This window comes from Oncorhynchus gorbuscha, unplaced genomic scaffold, assembly GCF_021184085.1.
Source record: "Oncorhynchus gorbuscha isolate QuinsamMale2020 ecotype Even-year unplaced genomic scaffold, OgorEven_v1.0 Un_scaffold_4:::fragment_6:::debris, whole genome shotgun sequence".
Taxonomy (NCBI): domain Eukaryota; kingdom Metazoa; phylum Chordata; class Actinopteri; order Salmoniformes; family Salmonidae; genus Oncorhynchus; species Oncorhynchus gorbuscha.
Window position 1 is genome coordinate 189,172 of NW_025745249.1, and position 8,370 is coordinate 197,541.

Sequence of the window (8,370 nt, forward strand, 5' to 3'; positions counted from 1 at the left end):
CAGCCAACGGGTTTCTCCACGCATCGCGCCGACAGAAACAAACATCTTTCTGGTAAGAAGAGTGGCGGGGGCGTATGCCTCATGACTAATGAGACATGGTGTGATGAAGGAAACATACAGGAACTCAAATCCTTCTGTTCACCTGATTTAGAATTCCTCACAATCAAATGTAGACCGCATTATCTTCCAAGAGAATTCTCTTCGATTATAATCACAGCCGTATATATCCTCCCCCAAGCAGACACATCGATGGCTCTGAACGAACTTTATTTAACTCTTTGCAAACTGGAAACCATTTATCCGGAGGCTGCATTCATTGTAGCTGGGGATTTTAACAAAGCTAATCTGAAAACAAGACTCCCTAAATTTTATCAGCATATCGATTGCGCAACCAGGGGTGGTAAAACCTTGGATCATTGTTACTCTAACTTCCGCGACGCATATAAGGCCCTGCCCCGCCCCCCTTTCGGAAAAGCTGATCACGACTCCATTTTGCTGATCCCTGCCTACAGGCAGAAACTCAAACAAGAGGCTCCCACGCTGAGGTCTGTCCAACGCTGGTCAGACCAAGCTGACTCCACACTCCAAGACTGCTTCCATCACGTGGACTGGGACATGTTTCGTATTGCGTCAGATAAAAATATTGACGAATACGCTGATTCGGTGTGCGAGTTCATTAGAACGTGCGTCGAAGATGTCGTTCCCATAGCAACGATAAAAACATTCCCTAACCAGAAACCGTGGATGGATGGCAGCATTCGCGTGAAACTGAAAGCGCGAACAACTGCTTTTAATCAGGGCAAGGTGTCTGGCAACATGACCGAATACAAACAGTGCAGCTATTCCCTCCGCAAGGCTATTAAACAAGCTAAGCGTCAGTACAGAGACAAAGTGGAATCTCAATTCAATGGCTCAGACACAAGAGGCATGTGGCAGGGTCTACAGTCAATCACGGACTACAAGAAGAAACCCAGCCCAGTCACGGACCAGGATGTCTTGCTCCCAGGCAGACTAAATAACTTTTTTGCCCGCTTTGAGGACAATACAGTGCCACTGACACGGCCTGCAACAAAAACATGCGGTCTCTCCTTCACTGCAGCCGAGGTGAGTAAGACATTTAAACATCTTCAAAACGGGGCCCCACAAGGGTGCGTTCTGAGCCCTCTCCTGTACTCCCTGTTCACCCACGACTGCGTGGCCACGCACGCCTCCAACTCAATCATCAAGTTTACGGATGACACAACAGTGGTAGGCTTGATTACCAACAACGACGAGACGGCCTACAGGGAGGAGGTGAGGGCCCTCGGAGTGTGGTGTCAGGAAAATAACCTCACACTCAACGTCAACAAAACTAAGGAGATGATTGTGGACTTCAGGAAACAGCAGAGGGAACAACCCCCTATCCACATCGATGGAACAGTAGTGGAGAGGGTAGCAAGTTTTAAGTTCCTCGGCATACACATCACAGACAAACTGAATTGGTCCACTCACACGGACAGCGACGTGAAGAAGGCGCAGCAGCGCCTCTTCAACCTCAGGAGGCTGAAGAAATTCGGCTTGTCACCAAAAGCACTCACAAACTTCTACAGATGCACAATCGAGAGCATCCTGGCGGGCTGTATCACCGCCTGGTACGGCAACTGCTCCGCCCTCAACCGTAAGGCTCTCCAGAGGGTAGTGAGGTCTGCACAACGCATCACCGGGGGCAAACTACATGCCCTCCAGGACACCTACATCACCCGATGTAACAGGAAGGCCATAAAGATCATCAAGGACATCAACCACCCGAACCACTGCCTGTTCACCCCGCTATCATCCAGAAGGCGAGGTCAGTACAGGTGCATCAAAGCTGGGACCGAGAGACTGAAAAACAGCTTCTATCTCAAGGCCATCAGACTGTTAAACAGCCACCACTAACATTGAGTGGCTGCTGCCAACACACTGTCATTGACACTGACCCAACTCCAGCCACTTTAATAATGGGAATTGATGGGAAATGATGTAAATATATCACTAGCCACTTTAAACAATGCTACCTTATATAATGTTACTTACCCTACATTATTCATCTCATATGCATACGTATATACTGTACTCTACATCATCGACTGCATCCTTATGTAATACATGTATCACTAGCCACTTTAACTATGTCACTTTGTTTACTTTGTCTACATACTCATCTCATATGTATATACTGTACTCGATACCATCTACTGTATGCTGCCCTGTACCATCACTCATTCATATATCCTTATGTACATATTCTTTATCCCCTTACACTGTGTATAAGACAGTAGTTTTGGAATTGTTAGTTAGATTACTTGTTGGTTATCACTGCATTGTCGGAACTAGAAGCACAAGCATTTCGCTACACTCGCATTAACATCTGCTAACCATGTGTATGTGACAAATTTGATTTGATTTGATTTGATTTGAGATGGTTTCCTGTGGGCTTCACATATTTGGGAATAATGGTGGATGATAACTTGAACAACCTCTATAAACTCAATCTGGCCAGCTTGTTGAAAAAGGTGGAGGGTAACCTGTGTAAATGGATGGACGTGCCTCTCAAATTAATGTAATTCAAATGAATGTCCTGCCCAGATATCTATGTTTGTTTTAATCTCTCCCCATCTCCGTGCCCACAGCATTCTTTTCCTCTCTCGACAAGCTGACCAGACGGTTTATTTGGCATGGCAAAGTCCCTAGCCTGGACAAACTGACCCTTGATTATGGTCAAGCATATTGGACTGTTAGCTGAATAGCTCCATCAGCCAATTTCTTGGGCCACTATACCTATTTTGCCAATTGGACTTGGACCCCTCTGCTACTCGGAACCCTGCTAATCCATCACGACTGGTCTATCGACATCACCGCACGCGGAGGCTAAAACAAACTTTCATCCATCGGGACGTCCATCTAAGGCCCTTCTGCTAGCTTGCTAGCACCGGCCTGCTAGCTGTCTGAATCGCCGTGTCTCCAGCCAGCCCAACCACTCACTGGATCCTTATGATCACTCGGCTATGCATGCCTTTCCCTAATATCAATATGCCTTGTCCATTACTGTCCTGGTTAGTGATTATTGTCTTATTTCACTGTAGAGCCTCTAGCCCTACTCAATATGCCTTAACCAACCATTTAGTTCCACCCACATATGCGGTGACATCACCTGGTTTAAACGTCTCTAGAGATAATATCTCTCTCATCATTACTCAATGCCTAGGTTTACCTCCAATGTACTCACATCCTACCATACCTTTGTCTGTACATTATGCCTTGAATCTATTCTATCGCGCCCAGAAACCTGCTCCTTTTACTGAACGTACTAGACGACCAGTTCTGTTAGCCTTTAGCCATACCCTTATTCTACTCTTCCTCTGTTCCTATGGTGATGTAGAGGTTAATCCAGGCCCTGCAGTGCCTAGATCCACTCCTACTCCCCAGGTGCTCTCATTTGTTGACTTCTGTAACTGTAAATGCCTTGGTTTCTTGCATGTTAACATTAAAAGCCTCCTCCCTAAGTGTGTTTTATTCACTGCTTTAGCACACTCTGCCAACCCGGGTGTCCTGGCTGTGTCTGAATCCTGGCCTAGGAAGACCTAAACCAAAAACCATGAAATTTCTGTCCCTAAATATAACATTTTCCGACAAGATAGAACTGCCAAAGGGGGCGGTGATGCAATCAACTGCAGAGATAACCTGCAGAGTTCTGTCTTACTATCCAGGTCTGTAACCAAACAATTTGAGCTTCTACTTTTAAAAATAAACCTTTCCAGAAACAAGTCTCTCACCGTTGCCGCTTGTTATAGACCCCCCTCAGCCCCCAGTTGTGCCCTGGACACCATATGGGAATTGATCGCCCCCCATCTATCTTCAGAGTTCGTACTGTTAAGTGAACTAAACTGGGACATGTTTAACAACCCGGCTGTCCTACAATCTAAGCTAGATGCCCTCAATCTCACACAAATCATCAAGGAACCTACCAGGTACAACCCTAAATCCGTAACCATGGGCACCCTCTTAGATATCATCCTGACCAACCTGCCCTCTAAATACACCTCTGCTGTCTTCAACCAGGATCTCAGCAATCACTGCCTCATTGCCTGTGTGTGTACTGGGTCCGTGGTCAAACGACCACCCCTCATCACTGTCAAACACTCCCTAAAATACTTCAGCGAGCAGGCCTTTCTAATCGACCTGGCCTGGGTATCCTGGAAGGATATTGACCACATCCCGTCAGTAGTGTCATGTTTTGTCTTAGATTGTCTTGTCATTATGCTTTCCCTTCTGTTCGTTTCCCCCTGCTGGTCTTATTAGGTTCGTTCCCTTTTTCTATCCCTCTCTCTCCCCCTCCCTCTCTCTCCTCTCTCTATCGTTCCGTTCCTGCTCCCAGCTGTTCCTATTCCCCTAATCATCATTTAGTCTTCCCACACCTGTTCCCGATCCTTTTCCCTGATTAGAGTCCCTATTTCTTCCCTTGTTTTCCGTTCCTGTCCTGTCGGATCCTTGTCTATTATTCACCGTGCTGTGTCTATGTATTGCCCTGTCGTGTCGTGTTTCCCTCAGATGCTGCGTGGTGAGCAGGTGTCTGAGTCTGCTACGTTCAAGTGCCTTCCCGAGGCAACCTGCAGTTCTTGATCAAGTCTCCAGTCTGTTCTCGTCATTACGAGTAGTATTATGCCTTTTGTTTGTAAAGTAACTTTACTGGATTAAAAACTCTGTTTTCGCCAAGTCACTTTTGGGTCCTCATTCACCTGCATAACAAGTAGAGGATGCCTGGTTATTCTTTAAAAGTGCCATCCTCACCATCTTAAATAGGCATGCCCCATTCAAAAAATGTAGAACCAGGAACAGATATAGCCCTTGGTTCTCTCCAGACCTGACTGACCTTGACCAGCACAAGTGATCTGCAACTTTTCAGGGAATTTAGGAACCAATATACACAGGCAGTTAGGAAAGCAAAGGCTAGCTTTTTCAAGCAGAAATGTTCATCCTGTAGCACAAACTCAAAAAAACTTCTGGAAAACTGTATAGTCCAAGGAAGAGCACCTCCTCCCAGCTGCCCACTGCACTGAGGCTAGGAAACACTATCACCACCAATAAATCCACTATAATTGAGAATTTCAATAAGCATTTTTCTACAGCTGGCCATGATTTCCACCTGGCTACCCCTACCCCGATCAACAGCCCTGCACCCCCCACAGCAACTCGCCCAAGCCTCCCCATTTCTTCTTCACCCAAATCCAGATAGCTGATGTTCAGAAAGAGCGGCAAAATCTGGAACGCTATAAATCAGCCAGGCTAGACAGTCTGGACCCCCTTTCTTTCTAAAATGATCTGCCGAATTTGTTGCAACTCCTATGACTAGCCTGTTCAACCTCTCTTTTGTATCGTCTGAGATTCCCAAAGATTGGAAAGCTGCCGGTCTTCGAAAGCCAAGTTTACAAACAGATTACAAACCATTTCGAATCCCACCGTACCTTCTCCACTATGCAATCTGGTTTCAGAGCTGGTCATGGGTGCACCTCAGCCACGCTCAAGGTCCTAAAAGATATCATAACCTCCATCGATAAGAGACATTACTGTTCAGCTGTATTCATTGACCTGGACAAGGCTTTTGACTCTGTCAATCACCACTGTTGAGTCGGCAGAGTGTTAACAACCCTACAGGCAAGCTTCAATGCCATACAACTCTCCTTCGGTGGCCTCCAATTACTCTTAAATGCAAGTAAAACTAAATGCATGCTATTCAACTCATCGCTGCCTGCACCTGCCCGCCCATCCAGCATCACTACTCTGGACGGTTCTGACTTAGAATATGTGGACAACTACAAATACCTAGGTGTCTGGTTAGACTGTAAACTCTCCTTCCAGACTCACATTAAGGATATAAAATTGGCTTCCTATTTCGCAATAAAGCATCCTTCACTCATGCTGCCAAACATACCCTCGTAAAACTGACCATCCTACCGATCCTCGACTTCGGCGATGTAATTTACAAAATAGCCTCCAACACTCTACTCAAGAAATTGGATGCAGTCTAACACAGTGTCATCCGTTTTGTCACCAAAACCCCATATACTACCCACCACTGGGACCTGTACGCTCTCATTGGCTGGCCCTCGCTTCATACTCGCCACCAAACCCACTGGCTCCAGATCATCTACAAGTCTTTGCTAGGTAAAGCCCCGCCTTATCTCAGCTCACTGGTCACCATAGCAGCATCCACCCATAGCACGCGCTCCAGCAGGTATATCTCACTGGTCACCCCCAAAGCCAATTCTTCCTTTGACCGCCTTTCCTTCCAGTTCTTTGCTGCCAATGACTGGAACAAACTGTAAAAATCACTAAAGCTGGAGACTCATATCTCCCTCACTAGCTTTAAGCACAAGCTGTCAGAGCAGCTCACAGATCACTGCACCTGTACATAGCCCCTCTGTAAATAGCCCATCAAACTACCTCATCCCCATACTGTATTTATTTATTTATCTTGTTCCTTTGCATCCCAGTATCTCTACTTGCACGTTCATCTTCTGCACATCTACCATTCCAGTGTTTAATTGCTATATTGTAATTACTTCACCACCATGGCCTATTTATTGACTTTTTATACTGTATTATTGACTGTATGTTTGTTTATTCCATGTGTAACTCTGTGTTGTTGCATGTGTTGAACTGCTTTGCCTTATCTTGGCCAGGTCGCAGTTGTAAATGAGAACTTGTTCTCAGCTAGAATACCTGGTTAAATAAAGGTGAAATCAAATTTAAAAAATAAAGGGGGCTTAAACCTCCCCAATTTCAGAATGTATTACTGGGCTGCACAGTCTAGATTTCTGGCTCAGAGGTTTGATAATGGTCCTTCTCCCTTATGGTTGAACATGGTTGGGGTAGAATTGTTTTACAAATGGGACCCGAAATCTTTATAAAACTACTACAGACAGCCCTTTAATTATACATTCTGACCTGGCATGGTGCAGACTGCACGAGCTGTTCAGACAAGAGGGATTTCTAAAACCCCTCTATGGAACAATAGATTGATTCCTATGTTTTTCCAAAATAGTCACTTTAGAACATGGTTTGATAAGTGTATCACTCTTCTGGAACATTGTTATGAGGAAGGGATTCTCATGTCCTTCAACAGCTGAAACAGAAGTACCATTTGTCAAACAACTACAAAGTTTTATTAGAATGAATCTCAAGGGACAAAGGAACCTACCTAAGATGCCACCTATTGAACAACTCCATGCAGACCAACCACTGTTCAAGACCATTTCCTGTGTTTACGATGCTCTTATGTCAGGACTACCACTGCCTGAGCTAGATAAACCCTGAATTAGATGGGGAAAAGACCTGGGTATTAATATTGATGAGGGACTATGATCCAGTTTAATTTCTTCCATCAGCATTATATCACCCCATCTAGATTGCACAAGTTCAACCCTGATATCTCCTCCCTATGTTTTAGATGTGGCTCAGATGAAGGAACATTCCACTTGGCAGTGTTCAAAACGACAAAGTTTCTGGCAGGGGGTAAGCGATACCATATGCTCAGTTCATGGGGCTGCATTCCCTTTAAACCCGTAGGTCTGTCTACTGGGTAACTTTACTAATTCCAATCTTGGGCAAAGCCATACTATAAAGCTAACAGAAATATTGCAAGCGATTGCTAAGAAATGTATTGCCTTGAAATGGAAATCGGATTCCTCCCTGCCAGTTGCAGTGTGGCTGTCGGAAGTTAATAGTTGTATCCATTTGGAGAAAATCACTTACTGCTTGAGGAGTAAGTTTAAGACATTTTACAGAATTTGGCAACCTTTTATTGATTATATGGAGAATCTCCCTCACATCACATTGATTGCATCTCTATATAATCCTCACGTAATGTTTCACACTTAATGTATAATATGTAGCCTAAGGCAGGCAGGTGAGCATGTGATCCAATGTCTCATTCATTTTTTATTATTGTAGTTTTTTTATATACTATATACTGTTGTTTTTTTTTATTGCATTTACATTGTTGTCTCTTGTGTTGTAAGGTTATTTTCACTTTGTTATATTGTTGTCTAATTTCTTCTCATTTTTATTTTGAATGTTCTTAACTGGAAAATGCAAAAATAAAATAACATTTAAAAAAATTAAAGCCACCTGAGCAGAGTCCCAACATATGTTTTTCAGGGGAAACGGAAGTTAGGTTGAAAACCGGAAACATCTGCTTTCTTCCGTCTCCGCAGAGAGTGCCTCATTTGCTGTTGCTCTAAGATGGCAGCTCAGTGCGAATGCTCATGTGCCAATTGAATCTCATCAAGGAAACTATCAATGATTGTATTTTGACTAACGTTTCATTAGAAAGCACGGGTCTTCACAAAC